This window comes from Manis pentadactyla, chromosome 12 (genome assembly GCF_030020395.1).
Source record: "Manis pentadactyla isolate mManPen7 chromosome 12, mManPen7.hap1, whole genome shotgun sequence".
Classification (NCBI taxonomy): Eukaryota; Metazoa; Chordata; class Mammalia; order Pholidota; family Manidae; genus Manis; species Manis pentadactyla.
In genome coordinates, this window is record NC_080030.1 from 92,516,867 (window position 1) to 92,538,514 (window position 21,648).

The 21,648-nt window shown below is 36.9% G+C and overlaps 1 protein-coding gene across 3 annotated transcripts in view; it reads right to left on the reverse strand.

The window, feature by feature from the left end:
* Window positions 1–21,648, reverse strand: part of RNGTT (RNA guanylyltransferase and 5'-phosphatase) — a 264,552-nt gene that overhangs the window by 142,294 nt on the left and 100,610 nt on the right. The gene's annotated exons all lie outside the window — the stretch shown is intronic.

A 21,648-nucleotide genomic window follows, 5' to 3' on the forward strand; every position in this document is an offset into this window, starting at 1 on the left:
AGCAATTATATTGAGCAAACATATAGAACATTGCCCTATGTTACTGTGAATCTTACATAGAAATATTTAAAATACATTGGTACCTGATATATTAATTATAATAATATAATAACATAATTAATATAATAATATAATAAAAATATATAATAATAATAGAATTCTTTATGTTACAGGAAACAAGATTTACTACCCCAAAAAAAGTTTCCTGGGTGAGTAAATCTCGAGGATCACCACACAAAAGCAATTAAGAGCTCTCTTTGTTATGTGTTATTCTGATTTTCTTAAATTCTCTTCTGAAATGGTACTTGAATGAGACTAAGAAGATCCATCAGGCCGTAATCAGCTTCAATACTGAATAACATATTAATAGACTAGATAATGCAGAACTGAACACTGGAAATATAAGAATACATAAAGTTATCCTCATTTTATCTTGCATCTGCCTTTAAACCAAAATAGTTTCACCATTGTATCTGTAATTACACAAAAAAATTAGGCATAATCACTGAGAACTTCTATGTGTGAAGAATAGATCTTCACATTTAAGCAAAAATTCTTTCTTCTCTTCAGCCACAGTTGGCAATAACAAACCCTCACAGGTTCTTTTTATTTCACTATGATACAAATAATGTAACACTGATAATGTCACAGGACATCTGTATATATAAATAACAAACTTTATGTCTAGATTAGCTTTATGACCCTATTAGTCTTAGACAAACACTAAAGAAATATACATTTACGTATTTAGGGATAAAAAAAAAGACAGTAACTAGAAAATAAATCTGAATGCCAGATGAAATACATAAATACAAATAAAACATCAACTTTCTACCTAGCAAAGTATGTGAAAAGTAATAGATGAATATTAGCAAAATTCTAATTAAACTAGGTGAGTATATGCCCTTGAAAAATGCAGTGAAAGAACAGCTCTTGTAATTCTGTTTAATCCTCTCAACAGTTAGTAAAAAGGAGAGCCTCACATTTATTACTCTTTCAGCCTACATAGCAAATATTTTGCTTTCAAAACAGCAATAATCAAATCATTTTAAAAATATTTTCCACAGGATTTTAATAAAACAATCAAACTGGACTGAGAAAGTAAAATGACTCCAAGCCGAGAACAGCAATAAATTCATTACCAAGAACTACTAAGGGATTATTAGATCTTATCTTTTTCTTTTTCTTTTTTTATTGAGTCTATGAGGTAGAAGAGGGGGATAGAGTCTTGCTTATTTTTTTTTAACCAAGCATAATTTCCTAAGACCATTCCAGGTCAAGTCCTTGCATGTTCTTAGGCTGGGTCCTAACTACGTACAATCCTACAGGGAACACAGCTACCCTTAAGGGAAACAGCACAGAGTTGAGAGAGGCAGACAAGGAAAAAATGAAGAAAGACAATTGAGTATTTCAACAGAAACAGAACATTGCAAGGGGTAAATAATCCAAGATTGGGCTTACTCGCATTAAAGTAAAAATGTAGAGTTCACCAGGGAAGAAAAATAACTATTTTTGTCAAGTCAGAAAAATAGGCAATTAGACAAAAAATATATCAGCCAATCTTACTGCTTTATAAACGACTAAGATTTTAGAGTAGTCATTCCACGTACTTATACAACAGATAACTACTATGCTCTGAAAATAAGAAAGGGGAAAATAATTATAAAATGTGAAAAAAAAAAGCACCTTCACAGAGTAAGGAAATAATCATAGAGGTTTGCAGTTTAAAACATTGTTTAATAGCTCTGACACAAATTTTGCAGAATATCTATTTGAAATGCCTATGAAAAACCATGAAAACTTTAAAACTCATACCAGGACAAAGAAATTCATACACTACCAGAACATAAAGGCTGATAGATCTCTATTGAAAAGCTTGGAGAGGGGCGGAAGATGGCGGCGTGAATAGAGCAGCGGAAATCTCCTCCCAAAACAACATATAGCTATGAAAATATAACAAAGACAACCCTTCCTAGAATAAAGACCAGAGGACACAGGAAAATATCCAGACCACATCCGCACCTGAGAGAACCCAGCGCCTCGCGAAGGGGGTAAGATACAAGCCCCGGCCAGGCGGGAGCCGAGCGCCCCTCCCCCCAGCTCCCGGCGGGAGAAGAGCAGGCAGAGCAGGAGGGAGACGGAGCCCAGGACTGCCGAACACCCAGCCCCAGCCATCCGGGCCAGAGCACAGACACAGTGCGTGCCCAGGGGGCCCTGGATGCTAGGGAAACAGGGCAGCAAGAACAGTGAGCGGGCACCGGAGGCCTGCAGCCAGAGGACACCAGAAAAACACGCGAACATTTTTTTTTTTTTGCTGTTTTGTTCTGGCGAGCGCTTTTTGGAAGTCTTAAAGGGATAGGGACCCCAATACTAGGGAAACAGGGCAGAAAGACCGGTGAGCGGATGCTTGAGGCTGGCGCCGGAGAATAAAGAAAAACGAGCAGCCACTTTTTTTTTTTTAATTTTTTTTTTTTTTTTTGTGGTCGTTTTGTTTTGGCGGGTGCTTTTTGGAAGTCTTAAAGGGGCACGGAGGGACACTTAATCCAGAGGTGGGGAATCCGGGGATCCCTGGGCACCCTAACCCCTGGGCTGCAGGGACCAGGGAGGTCCCTTACGGAGATAAATAGCCTCCAGGCCGCTCCCCCTCCAACGCGACTCCACCATTTTGGAGTAGCTGCCCGAGCCAGGCCACGCCCACAGCAACAGCGGAGATTAACTCCATAGCAGCCGGGCAGGAAGCAGAAACCCTGTCTGCGCGCAGCTGCCCAGCACAAGCCACTAGAGGCCGCTGTTCTCCCAGGAGAGGAGGGCCACAAACCAACAAGAAGGGAAGTTCTTCCAGCCGTCACTCGTCCCAGCTCTGCAAACTATTCCTATCACCATGAAAAGGCAAAGCTACAGGCAGACAAAGATCACAGAGACAACACCACGGAAGGAGACAGACCTAACCAGTCTTCCTGAAAAAGAATTCAAAATAAGAATCATAAACATGCTGACAGAGATGCAGAGAAATACACAAGAGATATGGGATGAAGTCCGGAGGGAGATCACAGATGCCAGAAAGGAGATTACAGAAATGAAACAAACTCTGGAAGGGTTTATAAGCAGAATGGATAGGATGCAAGAGGCCATTGATGGAATTGAAACCAGAGAACAGGAACGCATAGAAGCTGACATAGAGAGAGATAAAAGGATCTCCAGGAATGAAACAATGTTAAGAGAACTGTGTGACCAATCCAAAAGGAACAATGTCCGTATTATAGGGGTTCCAGAAGAAGAAGAGAGAGGAAAAGAGATGGAAAGTATCTTAGAAAAAATAATTGCTGAAAACTTCACCAAACTGGGGGAGGAAATAATCGAACAGACCATGGAAATACACATAACCCCCAACAGAAAGGATCCAAGGAGGACAACACCAAGACACATAATACTTAAAATGGCAAAGATCAAGGACAAAGAAAGAGTTTTAAAGGCAGCTAGAGAGAAAAAGATCACCTATAAAGGAAAACCCATCAGGCTAACATCAGACTTCTCGACAGAAACCTTACAGGCCGGAAGACAATGGCATGATATATTTAATACAATGAAACAGAAGGGCCTTGAACCAAGGATACTGTATCCAGCACGACTATCATTCAAATATGACGGTGGGATTAAACAATTCCCAGACAAACAAAAGCTGAGGGAATTTGCTTCCCACAAACCACCGCTACAGAACATCTTACAGGGACTGCTCTAGATGGGAGCACTCCTAGAAAGGGCACAGCACAAAACACCCAACATATGAAGAATCGAGGAGGAGGAATAAGAAGGGAGAGAAGAAAAGAATCTCCAGGCAGTGTATATAACAGCTCGATAAGCGAGCTAAGTTAGGCAGTAAGATACTAAAGAGGCTAACCTTGAACCTTTGGTAACCACGAATTTAAAGACTGCAATGGCAATAAGTACATATCTTTCAATAATCACCCTAAATGTAAATGCACTTAATGCACCAATCAAAAGACACAGAGTAATAGAATGGATAAAAAAGCAAGACCCATCTATATGCTGCTTACAAGAAACTCACCTCAAAACCAAAGACATGTATAGACTAAAAGTCAAGGGATGGAAAAACATATTTCAGGCAAACAACAGCAAGAAGAAAGCAGGGGTTGCAGTACTAATATTAGACAAAATAGACTTCAAAACAAAGAAAGTAACAAGAGATAAAGAAGGACACTACATAATGATAAAGGGCTCAGTCCAACAAGAGGATATAACCATTCTAAATATATATGCACCCAACACAGGAGCACCAGCATATGTGAAACAAATACTAACAGAACTAAAGGGGGAAATAGACTGCAATGCATTCATTCTAGGAGACTTCAACACACCACTCACCCCAAAGGATAGATCCACTGGGCAGAAAATAAGGACACGGAAGCACTGAACAACACAGTAGAGCAGATGAACCTAATAGACATCTATAGAACTCTACATCCAAAAGCAACAGGATATACATTCTTCTCAAGTGCACATGGAACATTCTCCAGAAGACACCACATACTAGGCCACAAAAAGAGCCTCAGAAAATTCCAAAAGATTGAAATCCTACCAACCAACTTTTCAGACCACAAAGGCATAAAACTAGAAATAAACTGTACAAATAAAGCAAAGAGGATCACAACCTCATGGAGGCTTAACAACACGCTCCTAAATAATCAATGGATCAATGACCAAATCAAAATGGAGATCCAGCAATATATGGAAACAAATGACAACAACAACACTAAGCCCCAACTTCTGTGGGACACAGCAAAAGCAGTCTTAAGAGGAAAGTATACAGCAATCCAAGCATATTTAAAAAAGGGAGAAAAATTCCAAATGAATGATCTAATGTCACAATTATCGAAATTGGAAAAAGAAGAACAAATGAGGCCTAAGGTTAGCAGAAGGAGGGACATAATAAAGATCAGAGAGGAAATAAATAAAATTGAGAAGAATAAAACAATAGCAAAAATCAATGAAACCAAGAGCTGGTTCTTCGAGAAAATAAACAAAATAGATAAGCCTCTAGCCAGACTTATTAAGAGGAAAAGAGAGTCAACACAAATCAACAGTATCAGAAACGAGAAAGGCAAAATCACGACGGACCCCACAGAAATACAAAGAATTATTAGAGAATACTATGAAAACCTATATGCTAACAAGCTGGGAAACCTAGGAGAAATGGACAACTTCCTAGAAAAATACAACCTTCCACGATTGACCCAGAAAGAAACAGAAAATCTAAACAGACCAATTACCAGCAACGAAATTGAAGCGGTAATCAAAAAACTACCAAAGAACAAAACCCCCGGGCCAGATGGACTTACCTCGGAATTTTATCAGACATACAGGGAAGACATAATACTCATTCTCCTTAAAGTTTTCCAAAAAATTGAGGAGGAGGGGATACTCCCAAACTCATTCTATGAAGCTAACATCACCCTAATACCAAAACCAGGCAAAGACCCGACCAAAAAAGAAAACTACAGACCAATATCCCTGATGAACGTAGATGCAAAAATACTCAACAAAATATTAGCAAACCGAATTCAAAAATACATCAAAAGGATCATACACCATGACCAAGTGGGATTCATCCCAGGGATGCAAGGATGGTACAACATTCGAAAGTCCATCAACATCATCCACCACATCAACAAAAAGAAAGACAAAAACCATATGATCATCTCCATAGATGCTGAAAAAGCATTTGACAAAGTTCAACATCCATTCATGATAAAAACTCTCAGCAAAATGGAAATAGATGGCAAGTACCTCAACATAATAAAGGCCATCTATGATAAACCCACAGCCAACATTATATTGAACAGTGAGAAGCTGAATGCATTTCCTCTGAGATCGGGAACTAGGCAGGGATGCCCATTCTCCCTACTGTTATTTAACATAGTACTGGAGGTCTTAGCCACGGCAATCAGACAAAACAAAGAAATACAAGGAATCCAGATTGGTAAAGAAGAAGTTAAACTGTCACTATTTGCAGATGACATGATACTGTACATAAAAAACCCTAAAGACTCCACCCCAAAACTACTAGAACTGATATCGGACTACAGCAAAGTTGCAGGATACAAAATCAACACACAGAAATCTGTGGCTTTCCTGTACACTAACAATGAACCAACAGAGAGAGAAATCAGGAAAACAACTCCATTCACAATTGCATCAAAAAAAATAAAATACCTAGGAATAAACCTAACCAAGGAAGTGAAAGACTTATACTCTGAAAACTACAAGTCACTCTTAAGAGAATTTAAAGGGGAAACTAACAGATGGAAACTCATCCCATGCTCGTGGCTAGGAAGAATTAATATCGTCAAAATGGCCATCCTGCCCAAAGCAATATACAGATTTGATGCAATCCCTATGAAACTACCAGCAACATTCTTCAATGAACTGGAACAAAGAATTCAAAAATTCATATGGAAACACCAAAGACCCCGAATAGCCAAAGCAATCCTGAGAAAGAAGAATAAAGTAGGGGGCATCTCACTCCCCAACTTCAAGCTCTACTATAAAGCCATAGTAATCAAGACAATTTGGTACTGGCACAAGAGCAGAGCCACAGACCAATGGAACAGACAAGAGAATCCAGACATTAACCCAGACATATATGGTCAATTAATATTTGATAAAGGAGCCATGGACATACAATGGCGAAATGACAGTCTCTTCAACAGATGGTGCTGGCAAAACTGGACAGCTACATGTAGGAGAATGAAACTGGACCATTGTCTAACCCCATATACAAAAGTAAACTCAAAATGGATCAAAGACCTGAATGTAAGTCATGAAACCATTAAACTCTTGGAAGAAAACATAGGCAAAAACCTCTTAGACATAAACATGAGTGACCTCTTCTTGAACATATCTCCCCAGGCAAGGAAAACAACAGCAAAAATGAATAAGTGGGACTATATTAAGCTGAAAAGCTTCTGTACAGCAAAAGACACCACCAATAGAACAAAAAGTAACCCTACAGTATGGGAGAATATATTTGAAAATGACACATCCGATAAAGGCTTGATGTCCAGAATATATAAAGAGCTCACACGCCTCAACAAACAAAAAACAAATTACCCAATTAAAAAATGGGCAGAGGAACTGAACAGACAGTTCTCCAAAAAAGAAATACAGATGGCCAACAGACACATGAAAAGATGCTCCACATCGCTAATTATCAGAGAAATGCAAATGAAAACTACAATGAGGTATCACCTCACACCAGTAAGGATGGCTGCCATCCAAAAGACAAACAACAACAAATGTTGGCGAGGCTGTGGAGAAAGGGGAACCCTCCTACACTGCTGGTGGGAATGTAAGTTAGTTCAACCATTGTGGAAAGCAGTATGGAGGTACATCAAAATGCTCAAAACAGACCTACCATTTGACCCAGGAATTGCACTCCTAGCAATTTACCCTAAGAATGCAGCAATCAAGTATGAGAAAGATCAGGGCACCCCTATGTTTATCATAGCACTATTTACAATAGCCAAGAATTGGAAGCAACCTAAATGTCCATCGATAGATGAATGGATAAAGAATAGGTGGTACATATACACAATGGCATACTACTCAGCCATAAGAAAAGGGCAAATCCAACCATTTGCAGCAACATGGATGGAGCTGGAGGGTATTATGCTCAGTGAAACAAGCCAAGCGGAGAAAGAGAAATACCAAATGATTTCACTTATCTGTGGAATATAAGAACAAAGGAAAAACTGAAGGAACAAAACAGCAGCAGAATCACAGAACTCAAGAATGGACTAACAGGTACCAAAGGGAAAGGGACTGGGGAGGATGGGTGGGTAGGGAGGGGTAAGGGGGGTGGAGAAGTAGGGGACTATTAAGATTAGCATGCATGGGGGGGTAGGAGAAAAGGGAGGGCTGTACAACACAGAGAAGGCAAGTAGTGATTCTACAACATTTGCTATGCTGATGTACAGTGACTGTAAAGGGGTTTATAGGGGGGACCTGGTATAGGGGAGAGCCTAGTAAACATAATATTCGTCATGTAAGTGTAGATTAGTGATAACAAAAAAAAAAAAAAAGGGCAGTTCCTGTGTGGTAACCTCCAATGAGTTCTACACAAGAGTATAAAGGGCATATAAAAGTGTAGGCAAAGGGTCTGTTTGTGTTTATACAGAGGATCAAAGCCTAATTGGGCTACCCCGAAAATGAACTAAGATACAATATGAAAAAGAACTTCCAACATCAGCACTCTCTGGAAGACTCATGCCAGAAGATGATCATCAAAAAACCCCAACAAAGATCCAAGCACTGCTACAGCTGTAGATGCACTCATCCCACCAGTTCCTGGACTTGCCATGGGAATGAAGGAGATATCTAAGCTGGCCTGTGCATACAGTAAAACAACAAATTTGACTGGTTCTATACTGTTGGAACTCAATCAAGAATTAGGAGAAGTGCAAATTGTAGCACTCCAAAATCTTACAACTACAGACTATTTACTGTTAAAAGAACATAAGGGATGTGAACATTCCCCAGGAATGGGTTGTTTTGATTTGTCTGATTTCTCTCACACTGTTCAAGTTCAGTTGGACAATATCCACCATATCATAGATAAGTTTTCACAAATGCCTAAGGTACCTAACTGGTTTTCTTGGTTTCACTGGAGATGGCTGGTAATTACAGGTATGCTTTGGTTATGTAACTATACTCCTATTATGTTAATGTGTGTGTGTAATTTAAGTAGTAGCTTAAAACCTATACATGCTGAAGTTACTCTACAAGAAGATATATCAAAGAAATAATCAATCTTCCCATGTTTTCTGCCGCCTGCTATTTCTATAGCTTTTCTTCTTCCTTCCTAATTACAACCCTTAAATAGAATTCGTGCCTCATATCAAATTTACCGAGTATCATAATTCTTCCAAGTGGTAAAGATACCTCAAGACAAATGCTGGGCATAGAAGCTACAGGGCATAAATATGCAAAGAAATAAAAAGCTAACCATTTCAAACAATAAGGCTTGTCTCTCACTTACCAACTTTACATTTCCCTGTATGGCCCCGGACGATGACTGGTTAGCCAGAGACGGGTAAGATTCCTCAAGGGAGGAACAACCTAAGACAGGCACAGTCGCAGGGGGGTCATCAGGTGAGAAATTGGGGATCAACAGAGGTGAGGCTTAGATCCTCACCCCCCCCGTTCTGAGAGAAATCTTCTGCATACGTGGATGTTTTATTGCCCTGGTCTAGCTTGGATTAACACATAGTCTACAGGCACACACCTGATCATCTACATTTGCTCTCTTACTAAACTATGTTTTCTACCTTTATCTTGTATCTACCTACCACTTCAGCATTTTATTAAAAGTAATAATAATAAAGAGAGAAATGTGGTATCCACATATAAATCAAGTATAAAAATCAAATGAGTATTCATATTTGAACTGACTGTTTATAGTTCATAATGCATGAGCAAAACTGAAGGTTTCTGTGATGGCTGCCCTTGTACTGTTAACCATGTAAGAACTTATTCACTATGTAAGAATTTGTTCTCCATGTAAGAACTTGTTTGTTATGCCTCAGAAGATTGGAGACTGATGAAAATTAGGCTTGGGGTGGATTAATGATTGTGCATTGAGCATTGACTCCCCTATACAGAATTTTATTGTTGTTAACAACCATTTGATCAATAAATATGAGAGATGCCCTCACAAAAAAAAAAAAAAAAGTACACACTTCCAATGGTATAATAATAAGTAACCGGGATGTAATGAATATAGTCAAGATATTGTAACAGCTTGGTATGGTGATAGCTGGTACCCAGAATTGTCATGTATATGAATGTTGAATCACTATGTTGTACACCTGAAACTAATGCAATGTAATACCGTGTGTCAACTACCCTTCAATAAAAAAATAATAATCTACAAAAAAAAATATATATATATAGAAGAACATTTTCAACATTATAAAAAAAAAGAAAACTTGGCCACTAGACCTCATATACTGCGCAGGCAGCAAGCCTCACCAAGAAAAATGACCCACTCCCCTTCCCTCACTGTGGACTGCAGGTCACAGACACAGGTTCACATCAACCAGAAACACAGCTACTGCTCCCACAGCCTTCCTTTCCCAGTCTTTTAGGGGGTTTTCAAAGTGTGTCTGTGGGGGTGCCTCAGACCATTTCAGGTGGTCTGTCAGGTCAAAACTGTTTTCATAATTATGCTAAACAATAATTTACCCTTTTCACTGTCACTCTCTTATGAGTACACCACACAGTTTATCACAGGCTACGTGACATATCACAACAAACTGAATAGAAAAGAATGGGAGAACCTAGCTGCCGTCACCTGAGCCAGACATTCTTTAATTTGCAAAAAGGTAAAACAATGCCACCCTTCACACCGAATTGTTTTTGCTTTAGAATATTTAATGATTTTTCACAAACTATTATTTCTATTAATATAAGTTTACTATTCTTATTTTAAAAGAAGTAATAAGTATTTTCCTTTTTAATTTCTAATATGGTAAGTGTCACTAGATATAATACACATAAACAAAAGTTCTTTGGGGTCCTCAGTAATTATTATGAGTATTAAGGGGTCCTAGACCAAAAAGTCTGAAAAGGCTGATCTAGGCAGTACAAGTCTTTTAAAGAACTTCACTTCCTTTATTGATACAAGCAGCAAGTCCAAGAAAATAATTAGGAACTAAAAATAGGTATATTAGCTTTATATTAACTTACTGAAAAAAAAGTAGTAGTTGAAAAAAGACAGGAGCAGAGCATATTGGAAACTATACTATTCATACACTCCAGCTGTTCAAAAGATCATGTCATAGAAGACAAAAGAATATTTCACTTCACCCTAGCACAGTCGCAGCTAGACAACTGCCATGTCAGTTAAAACTTAAAGAGAGTGCAGACAAAAATGACCTACAGCCCTTATCAACTAATAAGCACTGGGACTGGATGAATCTTTATCATTTAAGGAAAGAGAAGTACCATCATGAAAACTCATAGGAAAAGTACAACTTTACAAATAAATTCTATTTTAAAATCCCATTAAAAAGGGATAGAAAAAGTTTTAAGTAATAAAAGTTAAAAAGGAACTAGAAAAGTTTTGTGTCCTCAATAGGAAGCCAGAGGACATAATCTCTTAAGAAAAAGAAATAAGAAAAACAAAAATAGAATAATAAGAACTATATGAGATGAAAAAATAACAGGATGAGGTTAAAAAGGCAGATAGGCAAAGGAAAAAGTAAAGATTTCAGAAAAGGGTAAAAATCCCACAATAGAAAAGAAACAGACATTAATGAAAATTAAATCTCATTTGAGATCCAACCTCAAGATTTCCCAGAATGCAGGCAGAAGAAAATGAGGGGGAAAAGTTTGGTCAATATACTTTATAAAAATTAGTAATATCCAAGATAACAATTCAGTTTTAAGTATGTCTAAAAATATTGCCGCAACAAGAACACTTAACAAGCGATGCAAGAATAAAGGGCATGTCTTTCTTGAAAATGTACTTGAGTGAGCACTGTAGGTAAAAGCGGTATGTACTTCACCCCTTCTAATCAAAGGCACAAAAAAATTACAGGAATGAAATTAACTTAGAACAATAAACAGCAATTAGAGGACCATCAGAAGAAGAGAAAGATTTCAGTAAATTTCTGAACTATGAAGAGCACAGACACCTGTTGCCATATAACCAGGACACACCCCAGAACAATGGAGGAGCTTAACTGACAGAGAGGGGAGAGCTGGCCATCAGTACAGTGACAGCTGAGGGGAACAGCTCTTAGAACTGCTAGGCCATCAAACAAGAGCAATGAGAATCAAGCAACACTGGCTATTACATTTGGAGAATTGTGTGTTTTTTTTTCAAAACACAAAAAATTAGGTTCTAAGGAACAGTTTAGGATATTCCTACCTTAAATACTAGCTAATGCTTAAAATTCCCTTCATCTAACAGTAGCAAAATAAATTCCAAAGATACATACGCATATACCCTACAGGGAAACCTGAATTGTGATTCTGCTCATATCTATAGAGTCAACAGTAAACTATATAAGAGAACTTAATGTCATCGCTAACAAAAATCAAAAATGTGTCCAGTGCTTTAATCAAACCCAAGGCTTTAAAATTATTGCCTTGAAATCGCCGCAACATAGATGCAGCCGCTTTCTCCTCCTTGTGGAAATCACTAGCAAGAATGAAAGATTTGTGGGTATGATTTTTATTTATCAAAGAGCTTTAAGTAACCCAAGTTTTCAACAAAACTCAAAGGAAAATATTATCCACAAACTCTAAAGTAGAAGTGCATTACAAAAAGCACCTAGATTCTAACAGAAACCTCAAGAGAAAAAGAGCTAAGTAAAGTTTAGAGTGCAGCTGGGAGAACTAGCAGTGTACCTCAGACACTGCACAAAAATACACTCTCTGATAGAACAGTCAACATCCAAAAGACAAACAACAAATGTTGGCAAGGATGTGGAGAAAGGGGAACCCTCCTACACTGCTGGTGGGAATGTAAATGAGTCAAACCATTGTGGAAAGCATTATGGAGGTTCCTCAAAAAGCTCAAAATAGAAATACCATTTGACCTAGGAATTCCACTTCTAGGAATTTACCCGAAGAATGCAGCAGCCCAGTTTGAAAAAGACATATGCACCCCTATGTTTATCTCAGCACTATTTACAAAAGCCAGGAAATGGGAGCAACCTAAGTGTCCATCAGTAGATGAATGGATAAAGACGACGTGGTACATATACACAATGGAATATTATTCAGCCATAAGAAGAAAACAAATCCTACCATTTGCAACAACATGGGTGTTGCCGGAAGGTATTATGCTCAGTGAAATAAGCCAGGCAGAGAAAGACAAGTACCAAATGATTTCACTCATCTGTGGAGTATAAGAACAAAGAAAAAACTGAAGGAACAAAACAGCAGCAGACTCATAGAACCCAAGAATGGACTAACAGTTACCAAAGGGAAAGGGACTGGGGAGGATGGGTGGGAAGGGAGGGATAAGGGGGAGGGGGAAGAAAGGGGGCATTACGATTAGCATGTACAATGTGGGGTTGGGGGGCCATGGGGTTGGCAGTATAGCACAGAGAAGACAAGTAATGACTCTATAGCATCTTACTACACTGATCCACAGTGACTGTAATGGGGTATGTGGTGGAGACTTGATAATGGGGGGAATCTAGTAACCACAATGTTGCTCATGTGACTGTATATTAATGATACCAAAATTTGTTTTTTAATTTTTTAATAAAAAATACACTCCCTGAAAGTAAACAGCTTGTCCTTAAATGCAAAAGCTAATTTTAATGTTTGAATTACAGAGTGCAGAAACCAAGGTGAAAAAGTGGTGGGGACTGAGCACTGTAGCTCCTAGACAAGTTTAGAGCAAGACTGGGTGGGTCTACTTAGAAGAATCATACAGAAAACCCATACTATCTAGAGCAAACTTGGCTCCATGGCAGCAGTGAAACTTTGGATAACATAATCTAAAATATCATTCCTTGTCCCCTCCGCCCTGCAAATAATTGATCCAGGAATATCTAATTTATTTAAAGATGAGTAATACTAAGGGAAGTGGCATAGCATCAATATAAAATTACCTAACTAAAGAGGTAGAAATGCAATACTCACAGGTGGTGCAGATCTGATGGAAAAATACTGCCATACAACAGAGGAAAATTATCACCAAACACTTTATCATGACTTTTTAAAAATTAATGAAACCCCCACGGCTAAAAAGAACAAAGCAGAAACACAAAGATTTGAGAAAGAAGATCACAAAACAACTGAATAAAATTAAAGATACATGAGAAACACAGGGAAAAAACTGAAGGAAAAAAAATCATCACGAAAATGAAGGCACATAAGAGAATATAAATTTAAAGGACACAACAAAATGAACAGGACCAAAGGATTAGGGCAGCACTATCAGATTTAGAGCAGGGCTTCTCAAAGTAGGGTCCCTGGACGAGGAGCTACAGTTTCAGCTGGGAGTCTGAGAAACACTGTAAATTCTCAGGCCACCATAGCACTTCCCAAATCAGGAAAACTACAAGTAGAACCCAAAAATGTGCTTCGACAAGCCCTCCAGATAATTCCAACACACACTGAAGTTCAAGAACTACTGCTTGATAAGATGTAAAAAGAGAAACAATATGAGCATAGTCAGAATGTCCAAAGAGGAAAAACAAACAACATAATATCACAAATATTTAAAGATGAAAGTCAAGAAAACTTTAAACTTAAATCTACATATTAAAAAGGGCATTAAGTGCCAGAGAAGACTGATCTAACACAGTGTGCTCCAATACATATTAGTAAATTACTGAACTTAAAAGATGAAGAAATAATCTTTAGAGCAGTAAGTGGAAAAGATTAAGTTAATTAAAACGGGGGAGAGGGGAATCAAATGGCATCTATTACTTCTCAGCAACATTAAATGCTAAAAGACAGTGGAACAACACTCACAGGTTAAGCATGAGTCAAGGATTTCCTATCCCTCTAAATGACCCTTCAAAACAAACATTGCATCAAGCATACATTTTCAAACAGGCATCAACTAAGGCACCACTGTTCTAATGCATTATTCTTGAGAAAACCACTAAGAGATAAACTTCAGTCCAGCAAGAATTGGCAAAGGATTGTTATGAAAGCACTAAACAGTAATGTGGGGATTAAGATGAAAAAACAGAAGGTCTTCCCCAATAATATGAAAATAATATAAATAAGAACTGAGAGGATAAAAGGGAGAAAGGCTGGGCCCTCCAAGTTTATAATTTAATGCTAAGAAATCAAGTAGTAGAGTATATTTAACAGTAGGAAAAGAATATTATTCATTAAACACTAATAGAGAAATGACGTTGTGGGTAAAACTGCAGTATTTCTAGAATCTCTCACTGGGCCTTAGTGCATCTCCATGTCAACAGGTGTTTCCAAGGGGTGGGGAGAACTAGTCCATCTCCATCATCAATAGCTGATTACTAGGCGGGTGGAGAGGGGGCGTGCACCTGGACTGGAGAGATTTTGTGGGGCTTAGCAGCCAGGTCGCAATAGACATGGGCTAATGGGAATAGACAGATTCTTGTAAGCAATAAACGGGTTTCTCCCACTCTATTTTTCCCTTTGACTGATTTCAGCTTCAAAGATTTATTTGCCCTGGGCTGAAGACACATTTTCCCCCTGGAGTTACAGACATAAAAGCACAAAGATGAAAAAGCAGGCTACTTATAATATGCATAGTAGTGGATTAACTAGATGATACATGAAAAAATACAGAATGAAAGATCATATAAAAAGATAATTATGAAATTAACCGCTAGAATAAAAATACAGACCATCCAAATGCCAGAAACTTGGAAACACATGCACCCACACACATTTTAACCACGGAACAAAAGACTTAACTATACAGTTAACTATAAAAATAAACTACAATGACAACATTAATACATAATATATTTATCACATTAATACACTTCATCAAAAAAGATACAAAGATGGAAAATAAGCATATAAGAAGATGTTCCACATCTTATGTCATTAGGGAACTGCAATTTTTTATAAAAGATACCTCTACACATCCATCTATTACAATGGCCAAAATCCAAAATACTGACATTACCAAATGCTAGTAAGTATGTAGAACAACAGAAAATCTTGTTGACTGCTGATGGGAATGCAAAATGATAAGTCACTTTGGAAGACAGTTTGGCAGTTTCTTACAAAATTTAATATACTCTTAACATACTATTGAGCAATCATGTTCCTTGGTATTTACTCAAAGGGGATGAATGCTTATGTGTATGCAAAACCTATAGATGAGTGTTTACAGCAACTTTATTCATAATTGCCAAAACTTGGAAGCAACCAAGATGTCTTTCAGTAAGTAAACGGATACACGGTGGTTCATCCAGACAATGGAATATTATTCAGGGTTAAAAAGAAATGAGCTACCAAGCTATGAAAAGACATGGTTAAACTTAAATGCCTATTACTAAGTGAAGGAAACCAATATGAAGGCTACCTAGTGTGTGATTCCAAATATATGACATTATATATAGAAAAGACAAAGCTAAAAAGACAGTAATAAGATCAGTGGTTGCCAAAGGGGAGGAGGAGTGGGAAGGGATAAAGAGCCAGAGCACAGAAGATTTTTAGGGCAGTGAAAATATTCTATATGATATTATAGTGATGGGTATATGCCATTATACATTTTTCCAAACCTACAGAATGTATACCACCAAGAGTAACTCCTGATGTAAACTACAGACTTTAGGTGATTATACTGTATCAATGTAGGTTCATCTTTGGTAAAAAATGTACTATTCTGGTGAGTAATGTTGAATATGGGGAAGGCTACATATGTGTGGTGGCATGGGGTATACGGGAACTCTCTGTATCTTCTTTTCAATTTTGTTATGAACCTAAAACATCTCTAAAAAAGTATTAATAACTACAGTACATTAAGCTGAAGTAGGGCATATCCCAGGAACACAAGACCCAGCATTGGGATATATTTTCATATAATTCATGAGATAAACAGATCTAACAGAAAATAACAGTAATATATCTACAGTAGATGAGACGCTACTTGACAATATTGAATGCCTATTCCTGATTAAAAGTAAAATAACTCAGTAAAATAGGATCAGACACTTGTTTAACCTAATAAAATAGATTTCAGACTCAAAGGGAACATATCATAATTTGAAGAAACATTAGAAGCATTCCCACTCAAATCAAGAAAAAGACAACGATCCCTATAACCATTACTACAATTTAAATTGTTCTTGTGTATAACTGAGACAAGAGAAAAATTAATGTATAAAATAAACTAAAGAGTAAAAATGTCTATTTACACTTTGTGACTGAATACCTAAAAACTCCAACAGAATCAACTGAAAAATTATTATAAACATTTAAAAAATGCAGCAAGAGAACTGGATAAAGTAGCACACCAAAATCAACAGCTTTCAAGTTTAAAAATTTATGTTGTATAAAAGGCACCTGCTAAAGCCCTATAGCTAACATCATACTTGGTAGTTAAAAACAAACTTCTCTTGCCCCAAAGAAGAGGAACAAACAAGGTTGTTCACTCTCACTACTTGTATTAAACATTAGACATGAGGTTCTAGCCAGTGCAAAAAAAGGCAAAAGAAATAAAAGGCATCCAAATTGGAAAAGAAAAGTAAAGGTGGCTTCTTTTGCAGATGACATGACTATCTGGGAAAATATGTTGTAATTTAATTGTAAAGCTATTAGAACAATAAGTGAATTTATCAAGATTTCAAGACACAAAAAATCAATGTATTCCTATATAATGCCTATATACAATTAGAAATTGAAAACTTTAAAATATTCATTACAATTTTATCAAATGGTATGAAATCTATCTGAAAAACTGGATGAGTAAAACCCGACACTGAAAAATACAAACATTTCTGAGAGAAATTAAAGACTAAATAAAAAGAGAAATATACCGGGTTGATGAACTAGAAAACTCGATATTGTTAGGATGTCAATTCTTCCCTTAAACTGATCCATATATGCAATGCAATTCTAATCCAAATTTCAGCAGGCTTTTTTGTCCATATTGACAGCTTATTCTAAAATTCTTACTCTAAAAAATACATAATTGAAATGCAAAGGATAAGAATAGCCCAAACAACTTAAAAAAGAAGTACAAAGTTGGAAGAGTAATTCTGATTTCAAGATTTATCATAAACAAAAGAGTAATCAAGACAGTAGAGTATTAGCATAAAGATAAACAGATGAAGTGAACACAACAGAGTCTAGAGACCCAGACATACATGACAAGTTATTTTTTACAAAGGTGTAAAAGCAATTCATTGAAAAAAGAATAGTCTTTTCAATAATTAGTGAAGAAAAAATTGGATATCCATATGCAAAACAAACAAAACCTATCATAGACTTAAAAAAAAACCCAAATGTCAGGAGAATATATTTGTAAATGACATATCCAACAAGGGGTTAAAATCCAAAATATATAAAGAACTCACACACCTCAACACCCAAAAAGCAAATAACCCTATTAAAAAATGGGCGGAGGATATGAACAGACCATTTCCCTAAAGAAGAAATTCAGATAGCCAACAGGCACATGAAAAGATGCTGCACATCACTAATTATCAGGGAAATGCAAATTAAAATCACAATGAGATATCACCTCACACCAGTTAGGATGGCCAACGTAGAAAAGATTAGGAACAACAAATGTTGGCAAGTATGTAGAACAAGGGGAACCCTCCTACACTGCTGGTAGGAATGTAAACTAGTTCAACCATTGTGGAAAGCAGTATGGAGGTTCCTCAAAAAACTAAAAACAGAAATACTATTTGACCCAGGAATTCCACTCCTTGGAATTTACCCTAAGAATGCAGTAGCCCAGTTTCAAAAAGATATATGTGTGTACATCACTATTTACAAAAGCCAAGAAATGGGAGCAACCTAAGTGTCCATCAGTAAATGAATGGATAAAGAAGATGTGGTACATATACAGAATGGAATATTATTCAGCCATAAGAAGAAAACAAATCCCACCATTTGCAACATGGATGGAGCTAGAGGGTATTATGCTCAGTGAAATAAGCCAGGCAGAGAAAGATAAGTACCAAATGATTTCACTCACCTGTGGAACATAACAACAAAGCAAAAATGAAGGAACAAAACAGCAGCAGACTCACAGAACCCAAGAATGGACTAACAGTTTCCAAAGGGAAAGACTGGGGAGGATGGATGGGAAGGGAGGGATAAGGGGAATAAGGGGCATTACGATTAGCCCACATAACATAGGTGGGGGGCACAGAAAGACAAGTAGTGATTCTATAGCATCTTACTGCGCTGATGGACAGTGACTATAATGGGGTATGGGGTGGGGACTTGATAATGGGGGAATCTAGTAACCACAATGTTGCTCATGTGATTGTATATTAATGATACCTAAATAAATAAATAAATAAGACCCAAGTGTCTGTGCTTATGGAATAGTTAAGTTATGGTACACTGAGAAGGTGGAAATTTGTACATCTGTAGAAAGAGAAAGAGGATGAGCTCTACATATCACTATCGGAGCAAGGGGACTCAAGATACGATGTTAACTAAAATTTTTAGAAAGCAAGGATAAAGCAGTGTGTTAAGAATTACTCTTGTGTGTAGGGGTGATAGGAATATAAATAAATGTATTTGCCTGTATTTGCGTAAGGAAATTCTGATGGATACACCAAATATTAAGAGCAATGATTACTCTTCTGAGAAGATGATAAATGGATAATGAACTTTCAGAGAAACTCTTTGCTACATGACTTCTACAATTTTGTTAACCATATTTGATCTATTCAAGTAACTCCTTTTTAATTGCCCTTCAAACTTTAAATGCAAATAAAATTAAAATTTGAGAAATTGCTACTTGTTTTTACCATTTTTAGATGCTTTATTCTAACATGCATATTAATAACTAAACAACTCATTATCTCTTCACTGTGCTTGACAGATCAAATGACAAAATAAAGTTAATAGAGCTACAGTAATAAAGTCCTAAAATCAAAGTTACCTTCAAGATTCTATAGATATACAAAAACAAAAACTATTTTCTACAAAAAAGTATGTATTTTTCACAGCTGTAAATTTTGCTTGGAACCACAAAAAACTAGCATTCCTCATAAAAATGATATATACCTCCTTGACAAATGCTTTATCATCCATATCATGTAACCATTCCCATTAGTAATGGTAGAAATAGTTAGAATCCCTACAGCAATCATCTGTCAACTGTACCTACTATCCTGTAAGTGGTGTTACTATGATCCTACCCTTTAGACCAATTCAGTTGCAAAAGTGCTTTCTGTGTATTCTTGAGAACAAAAAATAACAGAACCAAAAAGGATGTACATTTAAAATTCAAAATATTAGAATTGCTTTAAAAAAAGGCAGGGCCTATGGTTTTTAAGTGGGGTTACAGAAGTTAAATATGGAGAAAAAAAGTAACAAGCAGCTTTGTTTTTCTAGTGAAAAAACCACATGAAAATCTGTTCATCATAACTGCTTTAGATCCGTATCAGGTCCTTAAAGAAATTCTACAGCCATCCTCTGGAAAACAGTTCTAAGTAGCACTGATTTTAACTAAAGAAATTAAACTAAGACACATTGTCTTAAATGTGGAACTTTGAATTATGACAGCACAGCCATCAATTTTTTAAAAAAATGAATGCAAACAATTTGGCGTCTGTCCAACTTTAACACTATTTATAATTTACGAAATGTTTCGATAAGTATACAAAGCTCCATAGAGGGTATTATACTCAATGAAATAAGCCAGGTTGAGAAAGACAAGTACCAAATAATTTCACTCATTTGTGGAGTATAACAACAAAGCAAAACTGAAGGAACAAAACAGCAGGAGACTCACAGACTCCAAGAAGGGACTAGAGGTTACCAAAGGGGAGGGATGGGTAAGGCTGGTGGGGAGGGAGGGAGAAGGGGATTAAGGGGCATTAAAATTAGCACACGTGATATAGGTGGCTCACAGGGAAGGCAGTATAGCACGGAGAAGACAAGTGATGACTCTGTAGCATCTTACTACGTTGCTGGGCAGTGACTGCAATGGGGTGTGGAGGCGGGAAGGTACTTCGTGATATGGGTGAATGCAGTAACCACAATGTTGCTCATGTGAAACCTTCCCAAGATATCATATGATATCAATGATACCTTAATAAAAAAATTTTTAAAAAGAACACATAGCTCCAATTATCAGATTTCCACCAATGACATGGCCTGGGCTAAGTGTCAGCCTTATCCTTATCCTTACCCTACTGACTGCGTAGGACACAGGAGGAGGCATGCCTATAACATTCTTCCTGTTGCCAAAGCAGACACAAAAGGCAAGCAGCAAACTGTGGGAAGGTCATGACAACATAGGCCAACCAACAGTTCCAAGTCAAGCAGACATTATGCAAAATAAATAATAAAAATAGAATGACAACTTCATTCTGTTGAAAAGACAAAAGATAGGCCCTTTCAGTGCCAGGATTACTGCTAATATTATACCCAACCACTGCTACCAAATTAAGTGCACAGGAGAAGAAGCAGTTAAATACAACAAAAACTTAAAACATCTAGCATGTGAGATTATACTAGAAAGGAGTTTAAAACATATAACTGCATTATTTGTTATACTTCACATATTATTCTGTCATAATCACCCCTCCTGCAAAAAATAATATCTTCACAGTGCATCTTTACTGCCAAACACTGCATAACAGTTAAAAAACAATGTGGTGATAATACAGGTGAATGTAGTAACCACACTGTTTTTCCATGTGAAACCTTCATAAGAGTGTATTATCAATAATACCTTAATATATTAAAAATAAAAATAAAGATCAATAAAAAACCCAAATTGTCCCTGAGAGGACACATGAAAAAATAAAAATAGAAACAATGTGGCAAGGCTCTGAGCACTAACATGGAAATATTCCCAAGCTATATTGTTAACTGAAAAAACAATAGTCCCAAGACATTTAGAATGATGTATTTAAAGTGTCAAAACAACCAAAATAAATAATAAAGGAAAAACCCTCAATG